At 33.5% G+C, this 20,495-nt stretch overlaps 1 long non-coding RNA gene across 1 annotated transcript; it reads left to right on the top strand.

Annotated features, from left to right (window-relative positions):
- The first annotated feature begins 2,566 nt into the window (after window positions 1-2,566).
- On the top strand, window positions 2,567-15,565 carry LOC118188281 (uncharacterized). The gene is made up of 3 exons (XR_004758090.2): window positions 2,567-2,676; window positions 6,561-6,750; window positions 15,265-15,565. It is a non-coding gene; the product is annotated as an uncharacterized LOC118188281 (long non-coding RNA).
- The last annotated feature ends 4,930 nt before the right edge of the window (window positions 15,566-20,495 follow it).

The following is a 20,495-nucleotide window of genomic DNA, read 5'->3' as shown; positions in this document are numbered from 1 at the left end:
TGTGTAAGAAAAATAGTCATTTTGTTAATATTTAGTAACTGATATTTGCAAATAAAACTGAAAAACACAAGTGTCCGAAAATGAAATTTAAGCCACTGTATATTCATATATTGAATTTTATGAAATTCTACACCATTACTTTTTATTATATTTGATTATGGTTGAGAACTGCACAGTAAAGTAGATACTTAATTGGTTTAGAGCTCTCGAATCGTCGTGAACATAGATGAAGAAGATTTAGTGATTTTTCAAATTGATAATGTTAATGTAAAGTGCTTAGGAAAAGCAGAATTTGCTGTATTTTGATGGAGCTCGTTACTGAAAGTGAAATAGTCTCTCCTTAACCAGAGTGTTTATGAACTGACAATACTTTATTACTATTATTTAACTGAAAATACATGTATTCTTAGGGAGCATAAACTACAGACTTTATAAAAGACTATTAAAGAATTCTTCTTCTAGTCTTGTGAAACAAAACAAAAGTCATGAAGAAGGGTGTATAAGACCCTTTTATTTGAACACAAAGAAGTAACAAAATGACCCAGCTTGGGTTTACAGAAGCCAACACTTCTGGCTAAAAATATATAATATTGAACCAAAATGTAATAAATCAGCCGAACCGTTCACATGATAAAGTAACGCGCAGGAAAGACTTAATCGGAGAGAAAAGTCAAATGATTAGAAGCACTCAACGCTACGGAATCAAATCGCTATAATTAACGGTACAACAGTTTCAATAATTTAAATCGTCAAAATTTTCGCGTCCTGGAACTAACATTAACAATTTTTGCGGTCAGAGCTATTTAAGTAGTATTTCCCTTCCTTTGAAAGAAAAGATCATTCGACAACGAAATTTTTATTTGCCACTATTGATAGGTAAATGTGAGAGAAATACATAATTTTAGATGCGGGTTTTTCTCCTATTCCAAAGATCCAGCAAAATTTCAAGGCAATTCAGTATTAATAGCTTTGGTTTGGATTTACGTTTCATGGTATTTTTGCTTTAAAATAGAAACAAATAGTAAATTAATTTCTATTTAGATATGGATATCTTAACAATTTCAGTGCTGTGGTTACTCTTCGGCTAATTCTAATAAAGGCTTAATGTACACGTGAACAAAGGGAACACGTGCCTCGGACCTCTATTTTCAAGGAGGCTTCAACTCCTCTTATAATAATTAAAATAAGCATAATAAATAAAATAAGTATAATGTTATGTAGGTTTTAAATCTTGGATATTTACTACATTAAAAAAAAAATCTGATCCAGCGGCTGAGCGGTAACAGCCGCTGAACACTGGTAGTTTGGTCCAGAGTTCGAACCCTGGCGAACGGGCTGGCAGAATGGATGTTTCCGTGTTTTTCCCCATTTGTAACGTGGATATGAACCAGATTTCCTTAAAAAGACTTCCACTGGGCATCCCTCTCTTTCCGTGTAGTGCCTAAGGGCGGAGCATGTGGACACCACATGACTTCCTTGCACGGCCTATTAAATATTCTTTTTAGAACAACAACAAACTGATATTAAATAGTGTTAGCTATTTACAACAATAAACTGGTATTATATATTGTCAGATATTTATTGTTAAACTTATTACATATGTAAGCTGAATTTTATATATAGTAAGATTTCTTTACTACCGAAAATTATTATTTTTTATTTTTTTATATTTGACATTGCTAAAACATGAATATTTTCATCATTTAAAATACTTCTTTAACTGGAACTAAATGACTGCCACCAGCGGCTGTGAGGCTGTGAATATAAAAGTCAGGTAAGGATGGGAGTATATGTTATTATTAATTTATATATTAAAAACGCAGACCTTAACTTTACTTTATAATTTTTTGGCTCTTTTGGATATGATAACATTACCTTAAACCTTAGCTGGAGGGTAATGAAGGATATAAAAGAGTAGAGAAATTATCTTGTAAATTTTTATTGTAAATATTTTGTAAATATGTATATTTAATCAATACTGGATTCTTTCCTTTTACTAATAAAGGGCCAAATCTTTTCAAAAGTCTCAATTATAGCCCGAATTGAGTGAAGATTTTAATCTTCTTCTTCTAATTTTCCATACTTTAGGCAGTATTTAGTTAAGTTTTGATATACCAATTGAAATCAAGTTCATTAAACTTTTCATATTTTCTTTCATTAAATATAACTTTTAATTAACTTCCTCAGGATTTTTTTTTAATTTCTGAAGATTTTTTAGAGGTTTTTTAATACTTCGTTTAAAAAATTTTGGGAAATTTTACTTTAAAACTTTAATTTTAAAATATTTCAGTTTTTCTTAATTACTTCAATTTGCAATTTTCACACAAAAAAATTTTTCACTTTACGTTTTTTACAATTTTTACACAATTTTTCAACAGAACACACATTTCACATTACAAACAGTTTACATTTTTTATTCACAATACCACTTAACTTTACTTTCCTTCAAATAAACTTACATCTCTTGATTGGCTCAGTTACTTAATTACTACCTTTAGGATTTTTAATTTTTAATTTAATTTTTAATATTAATGTTTACAAAAAAATTTTTTACTATAACAAAGATAGCAGCTTGACACTCAACTTTACCTACATAAGCGCCATCTATATAATTTGAAGAACACATTTACTTCTCTTTTACAACACTTTTGCAGACCCCCAACACTCATATAGTAGGTAAGTTAGAATTAAAACTTACTATTTACTTGCTTTAAGTATTTATTAAAATTTTTTATGTAGTATTTAAGTATTTTCTAAATATGAAATTATATTTTTAAATATATATTTGTTTTTTAAAAATTGTGAATTAGTTCTTTTTGTTTCTTATTGGTTTATACGGATTATGTCTAGTTATATTTTAGTTTCTTTTTATTGATATACATATTCGTATCGGGGAGGTTTCTGTAGATAAGGGTTTCTAAAATACATTGGTTTCTAGATTTTTTTATAGGGAATTAATTTTTTAAAAAAATTTAATTTTTTAAAAAAAAGTTTCATTTAATTCTTGACTTTACTTGCTTGTTTCTCAGAGGACTTCATTAGTATTTTCCTTTTAGAACTTTATTCTTAAATTTAATTTTTAAATGTTAATTTCTAAGGGTACCACTTTATTGGTATTACTTTTGGTTTTGACTTTTACCCTTGCTTGCATGAATGACGAAACACGAATTGAATGATTGGAGAGTTAGGTTTGGAGGCAACTTCCCCTTGATAAGTCTGTCTCCTGCCTATTCAACGGTCATTCACTTATGCATTTTTATAAAAATTATTTAGTTTAATTTTAATTTTCTAAATTAGTGAATTTATTTTCATGGATTGATTTTGGACTTGACTTGCTTATACTTCTGAATTTAAATGATATTGTAGATTCGTTCGAGAATTAAATCTTTTATATGTCAGCACATTTTTTTAAAATTTTTTAAAAAATTATTTTAGTGTTTTTTTTTTTTTTTTTTTTTTAGGATTTAAATTTGCCTTTTTACTTTTATACGTGTTTGTTAAAAATTAAATTTTAATTTATTTAAATGTATATAGTATATATATATATATATGTAATATACCGTATATTACATATACATATGTGTGTGTAATATATTCAGAAGCAGGAATTTTGATGGCGTAGAACTGTTGATCCATAATGACTAGATAGAGGCGACGACAGATTAAATCTTCAGTTTTATTTTCAGCAACATGTTGAGGCTACACACAAGTCAGCACTGTTCCAAAACGCCTACATTTTTGATAGATTTGCAGCAAAAGAGAAGGATTAAACAGACTGCAGTCCAGCTAAGGCAAAGCGTAGAAAGAAAGTGCGTAATGTTCAGGATGAAATCTGAGTTAGTTTGGGTTCTCAAAGCATTTTGATTGGATAGTTAATATTGCTGTAAAATTATTATTGGCTGCTTGAGTTTTAGTTCAACTTACATCACCAGAATTACGCAAGATTTATAAGACATAGATTTTTCTCGAAATGACGCAGTGCAAATAGATGTTGCTATTTTTAGAATAGAGAAGGAAAATTAATTTACGCTGCTAACTTAATCTTTTACATATTCTTTACTTTTCTTACATATATATATATAAATTACTTACTAAAGAAATATTGATTATATTATCTTCTAATATAAATTTAGTAGAATGTATCAAAATTAGGGAACCCATGAGTAGGAAGTTTAATTCCGAAAATTGTTTTTTTAAAGGAACTTTAATGTAAATCATGAAAAAAAACTTTTTAAGGGGACTTAAATTTAAATCATGAATAACAAAATTTCAAATTTTGAAAAAGAAATTAAAAAAACAATAATTATCGTCATTGATCGGAAATTAGTTGAGTTTTCAAGGGGAACAAACCAACTCCCGTTTAATGAACAAAAATTAATAAATGCAAAGGTGTTTCGTCTTTTACTCAAGTAAGAATGATGATGCCAAACTGGTAAATTAAGTTAGGCCAAAACTGTCCCCTTAAACTCAAGTCCCCTCAAACAGTTTTTTTCATCATTTACACTCAAGTTCCTTTAAAAAACAATTTTCGGAATTAAACTTCCTACTTATGACTTCCCTCATTTTGATATATTCTACTAAATTTATATTGGGAGATAATATAATCAATATTTCTTTAGTAAATAAATTATTATTATCTTACTATGCAGCTATTGCGCAAGTATCAGAAAAACTTGTTTTCGAATTCAATGAAATTTAGATCATTCAATATATATATATATATACACATTTCGAATTGCCGACTGCAATAAGAAACCGAGGTGTGTAACTAGATGTTACTGCAATCTCATATACAGAATTTCTACTTTTATAATGTTAGTCGTTTTTTACTTATGCGACATACATATATAGATACGTACTACGTATGTACTTACAGTAGTCACGAAAAATTCCATTTTGAATCCATATCCATTTTACAATCCGTTTGGGAAATAAAAAGTGTTTTATTCTGCCCGTACGTACAGACGCCAAGCAAAAGAGCGTTAAAATGGATTCGGGAATGATCAAATTTGGTATTTCCATTGAAATATGATATTCGAAATTTTTTGCGATTACACTACTTTGTACAATGAGGTAAAAATGTATTGAAAAGAGGCAGCTGATTTTTTTAAATCTAAAGAACTGAAGCAAATAGGTGATTCTCCTCCTTTGAGGAGGGGGGGGGGAGGAGATAAAAATCACTCCCTTCTATCAAACAAAAACGGTGTAAAAACGTGAATACAATCTTAACTATCAATTCGAATTATTTTTCAAATTCAGACCCGAAAACTTTATCTATGTTACAATTTTGTTTCAAATCATTACAAACAATGGCAGCCCAAAACATTAGACGTTAGACAATTGGTATACTACTATACACAAGATTATTATTTTGTTGCTTTCTTGCACAGGTTCGTGGATATGGAGCGATTGACAACAACACTTGATGAAGAATCACACAGAATTTATTTAGCCAGTATTACTCAGTACAGCTCCAAAATCACGTTTTCGTCGAAAAACTGCTATAAACACGCTGAAACAATTAGTGACACAGCCTTCAGGCTTTCAAGCTATAACGGTGCAGACAGCTTCACGGCAAAGCACCAGTGTACAGCTCCCGACTCGGTTCAGTCGTTCTCGGAACTCTACTTATGCTCGAAACTCTACAACTCGCGATGCCCTGGATGATAATCACTAGAGTACAGCTCCCGACTCGGCGTGCAGGCAGGGTTTATATAGCTTTTGGGATGCCTTCTAGAACATTCTGGTCCAAACCGGTAATAATTCGTTCTAGAAGGTTCTCCATTCGTCCATTACAAGTCGCCAATTTTGTCGCCAAATGGGCGATTTCTCACCAAATATGGCAACCCTGCCATCCCTTGCCATTTTATGGCAACACTAAACCCGCAAAGCACTAGAGTACAGCTCCCGACTCGGTTCGGTCGTTGTCGGAACTCAACGTACTCAATCTCGAGACTCTCCACACTATGGCTCGCGATGCACTCGATGGTACACTTGATAGGCTCAACATTGTACACTCTGGGTGCACCAATTCGAGGTACACTAACGTGACACCTCTGCATTAAACTGCTACTCCGCAAACAGGCAGGGTTTATATAGCTTTTGGCCTGCCTTCAAGAAATTCTGCGGCAAAGCGGTAAGAATTCGTTCCAGAATTTTCTCTCTCCGTCCATGGCATATCGCCAATTTTGTCGAAATATCGGCGATTTTGGGTAAAACAGGGCAACCCCGCCTTTCCTTGCCATTTTCCGGCAACCCTAAACCCGCCTTGCGTGGAAGCTATCTTCCCGCGACTGCACATTTCATAACAATATACTTTGTGCAAGGATATAAAAATTTGAGAAAGGCGACACTCTGTTTTAAATTTTCCCGGTGCTCCGGTTTTGTAAAATCGGGCGCTCAGTTTCGATTAAGAAGAATAAAAATTAAATCAGTAATTTTTTTTATTGTCTGTATGAGCTAGTTTAGTCATCAATAATACTCTGATGACTATTAAAGAATATTTATTTAGGAATTAATAAAAGGACAAATTCAAACATTTATTTTGTCTTTTTTAACAGGTGGGAGCAATTTTACTTTTGCTGGCTTCAGTATCCGTGTTAGGAATTCCTAAGAAGAAATTCCATTGTTTTCCTGCTATATGCAAGTTCATGCATTGCGAAATCCCAAGAGAATGCGAATATCCGCATTCTTATATGAAGAAGAAAGGTGGTCTCTGTAATTGTTGTGATGAATGCATAGTCATTAGATGTATGTAACCTTTTTCTCTTTACATTTTGCAAGTAATTTTATCTCCTCAGAAATTCTTTTTCTGAAACCGAACGAAATTGCCTGAGTACATGTCTACTGTGAATGTAAAATTAAGAAGGAATTTACATAATTTTTGACTGAGAACTGAGCGAATACAAACTCATGATCGTTTTTCAACTTGTATATTTGTCGCGTAGTAAAATCTTAGCATTCTGACCAAAGGATTTTCCACTTTTCTAGCAGTACGTGACGCAGGGAAGACATACCTAGGCATCTAGTAGTCATTAAATGCATTAAACATTTAACTATTTTATAATAGGAAACTTCATTTTCAATCAATGTATCATTGCCATCGTAACATTTGTTCTCGAATCACATGGAAATGCAGTAATATTGGCCTCAGAAATACAGATTTAAAATTCTCTTTTTCTATAAGTTTGTTTGCAGAAATATTTTCGTGTTTACATATTCCAAGCTTGCTTATAGAAACCCTTCTACAAGCATCAATACCACATTCTAAAATGATTTCTCTGTCTATAAGCTTGCTGAAAAACGAAAATATTTTCATTCCCTGCTTTACTGATTACTTCCTCCTGTCTGATATCCATAGTTTGCAATTACATCAAATAGTTTCACTCGTAACAGAATTCGTAAGTTGCATTAACAATATTTTTGAAGCTGTCACTTACTTTTGTTAAGAAGAAAAAAGAAATTAATGATAAACGTTTCAACAGACTTAAAGTAATAGAGGGAACATGCAAAAGCTTTTTACCCCCCCCCAAAAAAAAAAAAAACTTTAAAAGGATATTTTTATAGAGAACTTGAATTAAATAATCGAATAGTTTCTTTTTTAAATTTTCGACAATTTTGCTTCGTTTTAAGGGAAAAAAATATGGTAAAATTATTAAGTATTGATTAATTAGTTTAGTACTTTATATATTATTTGTGTTACTATGTCTTTATATTATTATTTCAAAGTTAATTTGTTATTTATTTTCGAAACAGGTTGAACATTTTAATTTAAAAATTATTAAATGATACTACAGGAATAAGAATCAACATGCGTAATTTTGCAGGGTTATGGCTTTGAAGGTTAACTAAAGCTTTCTTCTTCAGCTACAGGAGTAAAAATGACAAAAGGTCAACATGTGCTTATGCGATAACAACAGATAATAATCAGAGAAGATTCCAGCTAATGAAGAGGAAAGCAAAACTTCTGGCGCCATCCATTGACTAAAACTGAAAGCAACTGCAAAATACTTTTTTTTTTTAATTCGGAAAGTTCCTTTTGTTTTAATTTTACTAAATGTATTATTTTTGTGAACATATCAAGCTACAATTAAAATCTACTTGAAGAGTCATGGTATTAAGTTTTAATAAAGCAGTTGAAGGGTAGAAGGAGTGTAATATGCAACTGTTGATAGGGTGCTAGCTAATTAAATACCTCTACCAACCATTCACCATCAAGCCTTACTGTGATAAAGAGTTGTCACCCTTAACTTAAACTGATTGTGGAAACAACAGGTTCACAAAATGTAAAATATTAACTTTCTTTTCTTACACCTGGTGAGTTAAAATAAATACAGCACAAAATGTAAGTCTCAATGACTTGCAGGTGTTGGCTGGATAGTACAATAAATTAACTGGCTTAAATACAATTCTTACTTGTGTCGCAGAATCTAAAAAGTTCACACTTACCGGCAAGCCTTCGCCGACAATAGGTGCAAGGTCGTGCTGGAGCTGAGTCAGAAAGTCGCCAGCAATCATTAAAACAAGCAGTTCGTCTCTCTGCCTGTCTGAACAAGAAAATTCTTCTCTTATTTAAACGCCCTTCCGGGGATCGACTCATTTAAAACCTGGGAAGTTACTGATTAAGATCTGTACTTAGGCAGTCTCAGCCACGGATGTTTAAATTCAGTCTCCACAGGACTGAAGTCATCGCTGACGATGGCTGTTTCAGGCTCGGCAGGGACCATATGGTACTGCCTTGTCCGTTCCTTTGGTTGTGGTGAAGCTATATAGCCAGATATTCATGGTTGCCCGGGGCAAAATACCCCATTCATGGTTGCCCGGGGTAAAATTAGCGAATTCAGCGAGCCTTTAAATTGCTTGAGGTTTCCAGTGTGCGCCTGAGCCTCAAAACTGCATATTCATATCCTTCCTTGGCTTGCCCCTGGGGGCGCCTAAAGCCAAAATCTATATACCATGACGTAATGTTAGCAGGCCGGATTGGTGGCCCGGTCTGCCTGACAGTGTTTAAATGTCCGGGGTTGGGGCCCCTGTTGATGGCAGATGCTTTTACCATCCCTCCAGAACGGGGACGTGGAATGTCAGTTGCTGAGTATTTCTGTCGACTCTGCTTAGCTCGTCGGCTCGACCAATTCGGTCGAGCGGCCTCTTCGGTCGGCTCTGGGGGTCGGAGCGTTTAACTGTTACACTGAGTTAAGGCTGTGTTAAGGCAGCCTGGAACTTGCCAGGTCTGAGTGCCCCTTTCTCCTTGCACACTGTTTTATTTGACCGAAAGTTACAGCCAGGGCAGGAGTTCTCCTCTGGTGTTCTCTTCTGTCATATTTGAACGTGAAAATACTTGTTGCCGATGCGTATGTAAGGGTAGACGCGTTCGACAAATTACCTAATCCTTATTTCGTGTCTACTGCTGCAATCGTAGTAATTTGTGCAATATTTATCTTTTTTGTGATTGCTTGTTGTTATTGTTTTTCTGCATAAAATAATGTAAGTATAGTTATATATTATGTTAAACTTAGGTTGCATTTTTAACTCGGAAACTGTCGTATTCTTGGCCGCGTAAATTACTAATATCTAATCCATTTTGCTCTTTTTTAAAGTCTTTAATAAGACTGTTGTCCGTATCTGTTGTAATACTAAAAACCTTTCTTCAATACTCATGTCCGTAATTTCTAAATTAAGATACCTCATACAAATTGGGCTGGCAACAGGAGTAAAATAGAAAAATGCTTTGCCTGTTTAAACCTTATTTAAAATAACTAACTTTATATTATCCCCTAATAAGCTAATTATTTGAATTTATTTTGAATTTATTAATACAGACACGATAGGGTCAAATTTTGTGATCATTTCTATACACTTTTAAACAATTTAAACAATTATTATTTCTTTCGAATAATTTGTTACTGGAACCACAGAAGTTACTGGACTAAGTTTTGTTTGGGTAAAAAGTGAATGGCATAGATAATACTTTCAATAACATCGCGTCAATGTTTAGTCTCTTTTTTTAATAAAATTTGAAATTCTAAATTAACAGGTTTATTCTTTCGTAATCGTTCTAAGAAATCGCGTTAACTCTTTCGTTGTTTGGCGAGATTCGACAAAAGTACATCTAAAACAATTTACGTTCATTTTCGTTTTTTGGGAAACTAAAACTGAAAACAGGTTTTGATAACATCCAGGACCATTTTCTATTAAGGCTTGAACTTGGGATGGCAATCTTGGACTTAGGCTTAATCCGGAATCATCAGATATAGGCAAATGAGTAACTACTGCAGAAATTGTACATTTTAATCATATTTCTTCTGTTTTTTTCGACCGGCTGCATTGAAGTTAAAGGTAATTCCCGAGTGAAAACACTTTCTAACTCCTTCTGATTATTAGGTTCTTTTGATAATTACAATGGTAGCTGAGGCGTTGATGAACAACTAGTGCTAGTAGCGTCAGCTTGGGTATTCTTTGGGTTTTGCAAAAAAAAAAAAAAAAAAAAAAAAAAAAAAAAAAACTGAGTAATTTTAAAGTTCTGTTTTATTAAGCCTTCCTTTCACTTTCTTTTTCTTCATTATATTCTGATACTTACACAATTTTTTTCTGTTTTTCTTCCGACATATGGGAGAAAGTGAAAACAGAAGTGGAAGTAAAAATAAAAATAGAAAATAACTATTATAAGAACTATTGGGTAAAACACTCGGAAAGTCACTGTTTGAAGTATTACCTTATTTGTGAAAAAGTGAGTATATCTTAAAACATTGCTTGGAAAATATATGAACTATTAGATCAATACCAAATAATTCAAGAAGGTGGTGGTACTCTTTTGTTTATTAAAGCAAATAAATCAAAATTAAAGTATGTATTTAAGACGTAATGAAATAACGAAACATTTTCCTTCGGCTAAAAATCGGAAAATGGCCAGTTTTGGTCTCAGAATACCTTGTATGTTTTTACTTAACTTCAAATCTCAAACAGTTATATTTTAAATTCAGTCTTACTCCGTAAATATGTCAGACCTATCTTCTCGAAAGATAATAAATTTTAGTTTAACAAACAAATGGTTCATGTAAAAAAAAAATCGAGTAATTATGCTATCGTCGGTTTTCTGAATTAAAAACCTAGCCTAAGTTTAACATAATATGTAAGTGCACTTACCTTTCTTTATGTAGAAGAACAATAATAATAAGCAATCACCAAATAAAAAACAAAGAAAATTAATGTTCCACAAATTACTACGATTGCGACAATAGACAAAAAATAAGACCTAAGCAATTTGTTGAACGTATTTACGGCGCCCCTGTACCCTTACATACGCAACGGCATCACTTATTTTTGTTCACATATATTAGTGTACAAGATCATGTATTAGTATAGAAGATTAGATACACATATACAAGATCAGCTAAACGTATGTCAACGTGGAGGAAATGTAGCATCGCCAGTTGAAACTCTGAGCTAAATCGTTGTCAACAACATAGCGGTGTGCAGAAAAGAATTTTGCATATGTCCCTAGATAACATCCCTACAGCACTTTTTGTGCCCTGTTGTAATCACAGTTTGAGCCTTGTAGTGAACTACGCTGGGTACAACAGTTTATTCAGTGCAAACTTATTAGATATGTATACTAATTTGTTTTTAATTTGAGCAACATATTTTGTATGTAATGCGTTTAGTAAAAAAATATTGTTACGTTTTTTTCTACTCTGCCTATTCTTCTGACACCAGTTGTTGCGTTATTTTCTTACTTCACGTTCGTACGGGGTTCGTAGATTTGGAGTGAATAACGACGACACTTGATGAAGTATCGAAACACACTTTATTTAGCCACACTATTTTACACTTTATTTAGCCAATAACACGCTGACACGATCAGCGACACAGCCTTCAGGTTATCAGGCTATCACGATGGAGACAGCTTCCTGCAAAGCAGCCAACTCTGCTTTCTGGAGTACAGCTCCCGACTCTGCTTGGTCGTTCTCGGAAGTCCACGTACTCTCGAGACCCTCCACGCTACAACTCGCGATGCACTCGACGACACATAGAGCACAGCTCCTGACTCTGGGTTCAGTCGTTTCCGGAGCTCAACACGCTCTCTCGACGATGCACTAACCGCGATACTCTACGAGACTCCTTCAGTGGACTCGACGACCCACTCGGCACTCGCTGCCCGGCTGTCAACTCGATCGACTCCGCAGGGATTGACTCACTAGACGAGGCACACTCACTCGATAAGATACGCACACTTCCTCTCAATGAGAGACACACTCACTCACTGCAGACCAGCACGGTTTATATAGCTTTCGGCTTGTGTTCGGGAACATTCTGGACTAAACCGGTAAGAATTCGTTCCAGAAGGTTCTCCAACCGTCCATGTTATATTGCCAATTTTGTCGCCACAAGGGCGGCGATTTCTCGCCAAATGTGGAAACCCTGTTCTCCTTGTTATTTTATGGCAACCCTAAAACTGCTTTGCGGGGAAGCCATCTCACCGCGCCTTTACATTTCGTAACAATATTAATTTCGCTTCGCTTGCAATGTTACTTTTTTATAGCATGTTGTTGTTGTTGTTGTTGACTAATGCTCACTTGTCTGACCTGTAGTCAGCCCAAGCCCACAAATTCCTCGTGGCAAGGAGCGCAAGATACGCCTGTCGTTGGCAACAGGCACCTGTGTTTAGCACCTTACAGGTGACAGTGCGATTTAGCTCAGTTCCGCTCCCCAGTTTTGATGGAATGACGGGTCCGAGCGTCTCCTGCCCCTCTTCTCCTACCACCAATCTTTCGAGAGGACTTTCGCCTAGCATATTTACAGTGCCTCCATGCCGCATTTACAAACATCCATGCTTGCTCCGGGATTCGAACCCGGGCCCTTCGGCACGTCAGTCAGCAACGCTAACCACTATACCGGTTGAGGGGCTTTTTTTATAACATAAATGTATGTATAATTCTTCAGTAAATATGTTTGAGTGTGGGTTTAACATAGCACAAAATGTTTGCATGTCTAGCCAAAAGATAAAATGTAATTTTTTTTTTTTTTTTTTTTTTTTTTTGTTTTGTTTTTCATATTATTATGTTAATAATGATTCATTTTAAATGCTAACCATAAGTAATGTCCGTTTAATATCGCCACTACATAAAGGCGCTCGCTAGACATTTTGCATGACGGCGCCGATTACGCTTGGCGCGAGTCTGCTTACCGGGTGCATAACGCCATTTCGATTACGAAGATGGGCTAGGCGAAGCAAACGGTAGCAGCAACAGCCAAAGATCTGCGCTACAAGTAATGCAAGTTAGTTCAATAGTCCAACAGTCGAATGATTATTCGTATGCCACCAAGAAATATTGGCCTTAATAAGCTAATTCAGCTATAACGAATGCCTCTTAAGTGCATCATGTGAATAACAATCAGTGTATCAGGCTTTTCAGGCAGGAAGCTTTGGGGTTTTATTCTAAGAATATTATGGAAAGCCTTCAGGCTTCAGTGTTTTATGATTTTGGAATGATGTCCTCGGAGACTCCGAGGGAAGCCACAACTGGAACGTGATCAAAACTAATTTCTTCGTACCTTTGTGGCTTAAAAGGTCTGTATGTCGGTTTTATTGGATATAAAATGCAACAGGATGCTTTTGATTAAATTCATGAAACACTTTGCCTTTGATATTGGTGCGGCGACAGACCCAGTCACAGTATTCCGAATTAAAAGAGTCTTCGAGAATAACTGAAGAGGAACCAGAAAGGATGGCCGAGACAACAGCGTCAGTTTGTCTGTGTTGCGGGTGGGATTATAAGTTTCAGCGAAGAGATTATCACCCGGTGAACATGCGTATCTGAAATAAGGCAGATGTCATTATCATTACCAAGAACAAAATCTCTAAACTCATGCAACTCGCGAGGCCATTAGCATTCCAAACTAGCATCCAGATAAGAGCGCCGTTACTGGAAAAATTATACTGTTGTAGCTGCGTGATTTGAAAACTTGATTTACCATACGTTATCATGCTTAATTGGCAAAATCCAGAGTAGAGCAAAGCCTCGATTAAATGTTAAATATTTTAAGTACTGGAAGCCTTGATTCCTCTACTACATTTGGAGACTCTGGAAAAGTAGCGGCATTAGGTTTATTTGTAATGACCCTGTCTCTATATTTCCTAGCGAGCTTTACACAGATTTTCCATGCCGTGAAGAGTTCTTGCAATAACAATGTAAGTACATAGCGACATAAAGTTCCTGGAGCGTGCTAATGAAGGCTGTAGTGTCGCAAGTCTTAGTGGAAAACCTAGTGCATCCTACACATGTTCTATCGAATTTAACTTTGGAGAATGTGCTGGCCACTTGATCTGCTAGATTGTCTAACCATACTACGACTGCTTACAAGACAAATTTTTAAATAAAAAAATTAATCTTTTATTATTAATAACTTTAACTACTAATCAGAGCGGATTTTGAAATCAAATAGAAATTTGAATAAATTGAATTCAATCTTACGTTGTCAAACAGATTGCAAGATCTTGAAAAAAGGTGTCTCGCGAAATTCATTGATATGCTGCTCAGAAAGAATAATTTTCTTAAGTTTAGAGGTAATAATTTTGTTTGTTTTTCTTATCCATTCTGTAACTAAAGAACTAGGAAATATATAAAATAATTTTCAAACTACACCGTTTTAATTTAATGCATTCAAAAGTTAAAAAAAAACTTTCATAAGACTCATAACCATATGCAGCTATAATAGAATTATAAGACACTAATATTAGAACTGTCCTGCAATGTTAAAGGACAAATAAGATGATACTATAGGAACACCATATATTGGAATGATTGCACGAAATTAGGTTAAATTTCCATTTGGCAATTTTGATTTAAAATTCGTTATCGTTAGTAACCCATCGATTTTATTTTTAGTTGCACATGAGTCAGAATATTAAAACAAAAAAAGTTTTATTTTTTATGCTTTCATTTAACTAAAATCATGCAATTTAGAAAGCATTTTAAGCACTACTTTATTAATTACATACTAATGAATGACTCGTTAATTTGAAGTTTTAAACCTATTCCTTCAATTATAATTTACTGAAGCGCGATGATATAAATGGGGAAATTCTGAGATAATTAGCATAACCGTTATGTAAAGTGTGTAATAATATTGTATTTCCTCGTAACTTGTAATTTTTTTCCCCTTTTTTACTCTACTTTGATTACTTAAAAAACGTTTCTCTTGCAACTTTCTTTCTTGATATTAATAATTCTTTCTTTCTTTCTTTCTTTTTTTTTTAATTTTCAGTTGAAGGAGAACCTTGCAATGCCCTTATTGATAAGATGTACGAACCGAAATTTTCCTGTGCTCCTGGTTTACAATGTGACGACTATACTCTGCGATGCGTGAACGTTTCTAAGCTGACGGAACCTCCATGGCTTCTCTAAACCAGATTATTTTTTTCTTAATAAAACAGAGCAGTGTATTAGCTTTAGGATTAGTACTGTAATTCTTTTCTTACAGTTAAAAGGCAAAAAAACTGTTTCGCTATAGATATCTAATGTAAAGTGCATTGGTCTTTTTATAGGAAATAAAATAATCTTACAGCAAATAGCACAGAAAGAGTATTTTTATTATTATTTAACAAGCACAAAAGTTTAGTTAAAAAAAATATTGAATATCTTGCATCGTTGAAAGAAAAAATCTGATGTGTACACCATATGACTTCCTTGTACGGAATATTAAATTATACGCATTTTTTCTTGCATTTCATTTAAACTTATTGGATTGAATTAAATCTACTTCGCCGACAGCGCATAAACCACAATAGAATAAATGCATTCTTTAAAATTCACTCTAGTATTTGTTTATTATAGCGACACTTTAGTGCTAGATTCACTTAACAGTATTAATAATTATATAACAGTTAACTTATATAATAATTATATAACAGTTAACTTATATAATAATTATATAACAGTTAACTTATATAATAATTATATAACGGAAACTAAGTTAACTGTTATATAATCCATAGAAAAAAGGCTTAGCGGCACTTAGACAACTTTAAAATTGTTGATAATTCTAAAAATATTGCATACAGATTTACTAAAGGCATAAAAACCTTAACCGGAAGATAAAAACAACATAATACAATCATTTTTAAAGCAAAAAATGTACAATTTACAAACATATAAGGGTAAAGAAACTGAGATCACTGAGCCGGGTAACAGAGTGGCTATCTATATAAATATATTTATATACGTTTGGTGCGGCCTATTGCAACCAAAATACGAGGTGCACATCTACATGTTATAGCAGTCCTATATACAAAATTTCAACGTTCTGAGGCTACTCGTTTTTGAGTTATGCGAGATACATACGTTCGTACAGACGCCACGAAAAATTCTCTTCAGAATTAATTTTAAAGCAGTTTTATAATTTGTTTGAAGGAAAAGAGTATTTTATTCTGTCCTTACGTACAGATATCACGCAAAAATATCGTTAAATTGCATTCGATAGCGGTCAAAATGGCTATTTTCGTTGAAATATGCTGCCTGAAACTTTTCGCGATTACAATACTTTCTTTTTACTTCGTACAAGGAAGTAAAAATAATAAAATAAAAATTAAATAAAAATAAAAATCTGAAAGCTTTCAGATTTTATATTACACCCAAAGGAGCGTTTATTTAACGTTTTATGTGTTATCTTTATTTATTAAATATCATGTTTTTCGTACTTAAACCATAAAATTCAGTTCAACACCAATATCACAAAATATTTAAAAGAGCATATCTGTAGAATTTCCCATACACAGTCTCGCGGGGCTGGAGATAAAACATTTTTTTTTTTTTTTTTTTTTTCTTTACAGTGTTGCCATTGCTCGCTTTGTAATCATCGAGGTTGTTAATTAAAAATTAGCTAACATTTTGCAAAATATGAAATAGATAATGAAACAAATTCCAATTTCCAAATTTGGGCTTCCAGATGCCAAAACTCGAGGGAAGGACTACTAATTCAAAATTGGATGTCTCTTGGTACCGTTGTTTTTTCACAATACGAGAATATCTACATTCATGAATATTCTTGATTATTTAATTTCTTTAAATATAATGCAGGGCTCTAATATTTAGTGACAACAATTTTAAGAATGAAACGCCATTTATAGTGAAACGCCACAAAATGCCAAAACGAAATTAATAGCCCTTCTGGGCTAACGCCCTTTGGGCTAAAAAAGGGGAAACTTATTTAAAAATACATTTTTGCCCCTCCTACAAAAGTTAAGAACTAATTATATCTCAAGACAGCACTACAATTTATGTAAAACTTATAATAACATTAACATAAAGTCGAATCCCGCTATAACGAACTTCAAGGAACAAACATGTGGTTCGCTATATCCGATGCGACGAGTAAAAAATGAATTCTCTCACAAAATAGTGTCAAAAATGATTGATGAATTGCACAGAAAAAGTGATTAGCATTGACACATCTTCAAAAAGATGTTAACAGTAACTTTAATTTTAGAAACATATTCAAACTTAATATTATATGAGTTATTCCGTGCAACTATTAAATTTCTTTTTCTTTGTTTTTTAGTTTCAATATACTTTAATAATTTTACAGGAAAAATTACTTATGAAAAAAAATTTGTCCTAATGAATCAGTAGTTCTTTCGCTCAGTGCTTCACACATAGGGATCTCCTAAGTTATGTTTATTGTGGGTCTTGGTTTTCCAAGATTCAGAGCTTAATGTCTAAGATTAGAAGTGCCGGAGCCTCATGGAAGACCGTCAGCAAAGAGGAACAAGAGTAAATAAATAAATAAAATGACTATTAAACTGATTAATAATTTTAAAATTAAATAGTTAATTATTATCAAATTAATTAATAGCTATTTAATTAAGGTTTATTAATTGTCATTTAGTCAATAATTATTAGATAATTTATTATTATTTATTCAAATAATTAAATAATTAAAATTAAATAAAATGTAAAGAGATAAATTGAAATTTAATAAGTGATTTTTAATATCATTTTATCGTTAGAATAAAATTTTCAAGATAAAGTTTCGACTGAAATTGTTATTCAATTACATAAAAGAAGTGCCACAGCCTTCTTATTCAGGGTTCCGGTGCGTTCCGGCTAGAATTATGATTTATTACAAAAATTAAGAAGCACCGGAGCCGAAATCCGGTGGGCTCCGAACTAATTTAAGCTCTGATCTTAGGGGGGGGGGAGTTCTTTTATCATAACAAAAATTAAATATACTTAAAGTATAGCTGATGAAAATTCCAGCGCGAAACAGAATGCGGGTATGAGTGGGTGGAAACAAAAATGAAGGGAATCTTGGTGAAAGAAAACGTTCTCTTTGACAGCGGCTCTCTGCTGATATAATTATAGCCATGAAGCAGGGGTAAATTGAGTCCTGAATCTGACTCCTGAGGGTGAATGTAAAGTTACTGGTTACGCCTTCTTCCCCCCCCCATTAGTGGATATTGTGAGAAGACGATGTATAGTACGTGCTTCAGCAGTTTTATCTCAGTAAACATTCTTATTGTACTTGCTGTCACTTAACGCACATTTAAGAATACAAATTTTCCTTCCTGCCAGAATAACTAACTGTAAGCATCGATAACAATACACTAGATACGATGTCATTGGCGAGAAATTTACGCGTTCCTAAACAAACTCTCCCAAATTTATTGCCCTTCTTAAAGGGAAAGGTTTCCGCATGTGAGTGAGGAGACTTTACTTGAATGTCTCATGTTCTCATGAGTTCGTATTTCTAGGGAAATAGTGTATTGTCAGACCTGCTTATTATTAAACTAAAACATTAGGAATTCTAATTTTTTTCCCTTTAAATTGTAGTTCAGTTTTATAAAAAGAAGTACAGGAGCTCATCTTATTTAGGGCTCCGGTGCGCTCCGGCAGGAATTGTAATTTATCTTAAAAATTGAGAATTACCGGAGCCGGGCTCCGGTGGGCTCCCGCATAATTTAAGCACTGCCGAGATTGATTTTTCCAAGAATGACTCATGCTATACATAGGCTTTTGTTTAGAATACGGGAAAAAAAGGTGGAGGAGAAGATAAAAGAATAATAATTCAAAGATTTTTCATTCTTTTAATACCCTAAAACAGAGTGAATTAAATAGATAATACTTTTTCGGTTAAAAATTGCGGAAATTCTGGAAAAAAAAAAAAAAAAAAAAAATTGAAAAATACGAAACATTTTCAGTTTTAAGATGTGCACAAAATTCGTGATATCTGACTTTATGAATTTGGAATTTCGTCATAGCCGTATAAAATAACATTAAGATAATAGGAAATTGAGCTGGACCAGAAAGTTAGCTCATTATCCGAGCTAAACTTACATATATGAGTTTAATATAAGAGCTCGAGGGTTAATTATAAGCCGGGTTGGCTATAGTAGCGTTTTACTGTATTTTTTTCGTACTTTGTTTCGTTAGTTTTGCCTATTCATTTTGCAAAAGCCTGCGCAACAACAGTTTTTTTATGTTTAGAAGTGTTCTATTGTAACAAATAATTACGCCGAATAAAAATTTAAACCTTCGTCAGTGTCAGTCTATAAGGTATTTTCTCCCTCGTTTCTGCATGTCTTCGTGGTGTAACGGTAGCACACTCAGCGCACATTCGAGAGGTCCAGGTTCGAATCCCGGCGGTATAATTCACAAGTGAACATCAGCGTAGCCACTAAGAAAGGGGCTTCGAAAATGGACCAATGAGTTTCTATTGCTCTTGCGACGCTAAATCTTCATGCATGTGAGCGTATGTCATTTACCTTTTAATTTGCATTTATTTCGCGGTAAAAGAGTATGGCGTAGTAGAAGAAAATTTCGTAGTTCTTTCGTTTCATGAGTTTAATTAATCGCTGACATTTCATTTTGGCGATTTTTAATCATGCATTAATATCTGGATTGATGTTCACGGCATATTATCGCTCTTTACATCAAGAAAATGACTCAAGCTACAATTAGCCTCAAATATTATGCATTTACTTAACACCTGTGGGTTAAGAAAATTCAAGTGTATAGTTTTTTTTAATAATTTTTCATATAGACTGCAATAAAAAGTGCTGGCTTCTATTTACATATATAATTGGTGTAAATATTTTTCTCGTGTGCATAGTTTTATGTAAAGATAGCATTTGGGTTCACATGTTTATCACATATTTCTTTCTTTATCTTATTTACCGCTTATTACGTAATATTTCACATGGATATTTTTGTGGAGTATCCAAAATGTGTTTGTATTTATTTTAAATTCTTTCAACCAGGTAGTGAAATCTTCACATTTGCTTATATTTGATCTAACGTCGCAATGAAAATTTTCAGAAGAAATCGACTATAATTATTTCGCACAGAAAATTGCGTGGAAAATTGCGTTTTGTACAGAAGTATACTATTTTCAACTATTTTGCTTAAATCTTAAAGCACGCGAAAGGTTATGTGACATAGCAAAAATATTACTGGATGCCCATTGGTCCATCTTAGAAGCCACACCCTCGGTGGCTACAC

Source organism: Stegodyphus dumicola, chromosome 1 (assembly GCF_044657685.1).
Source record: "Stegodyphus dumicola isolate Sdum_Otavi_A_Nest chromosome 1, ASM4465768v1".
In the NCBI taxonomy this organism is placed as follows: Eukaryota; Metazoa; Arthropoda; class Arachnida; order Araneae; family Eresidae; genus Stegodyphus; species Stegodyphus dumicola.
Note: the sequence above shows the minus strand (reverse complement) of the source record. Positions and strands in the feature narration are given on the sequence as shown.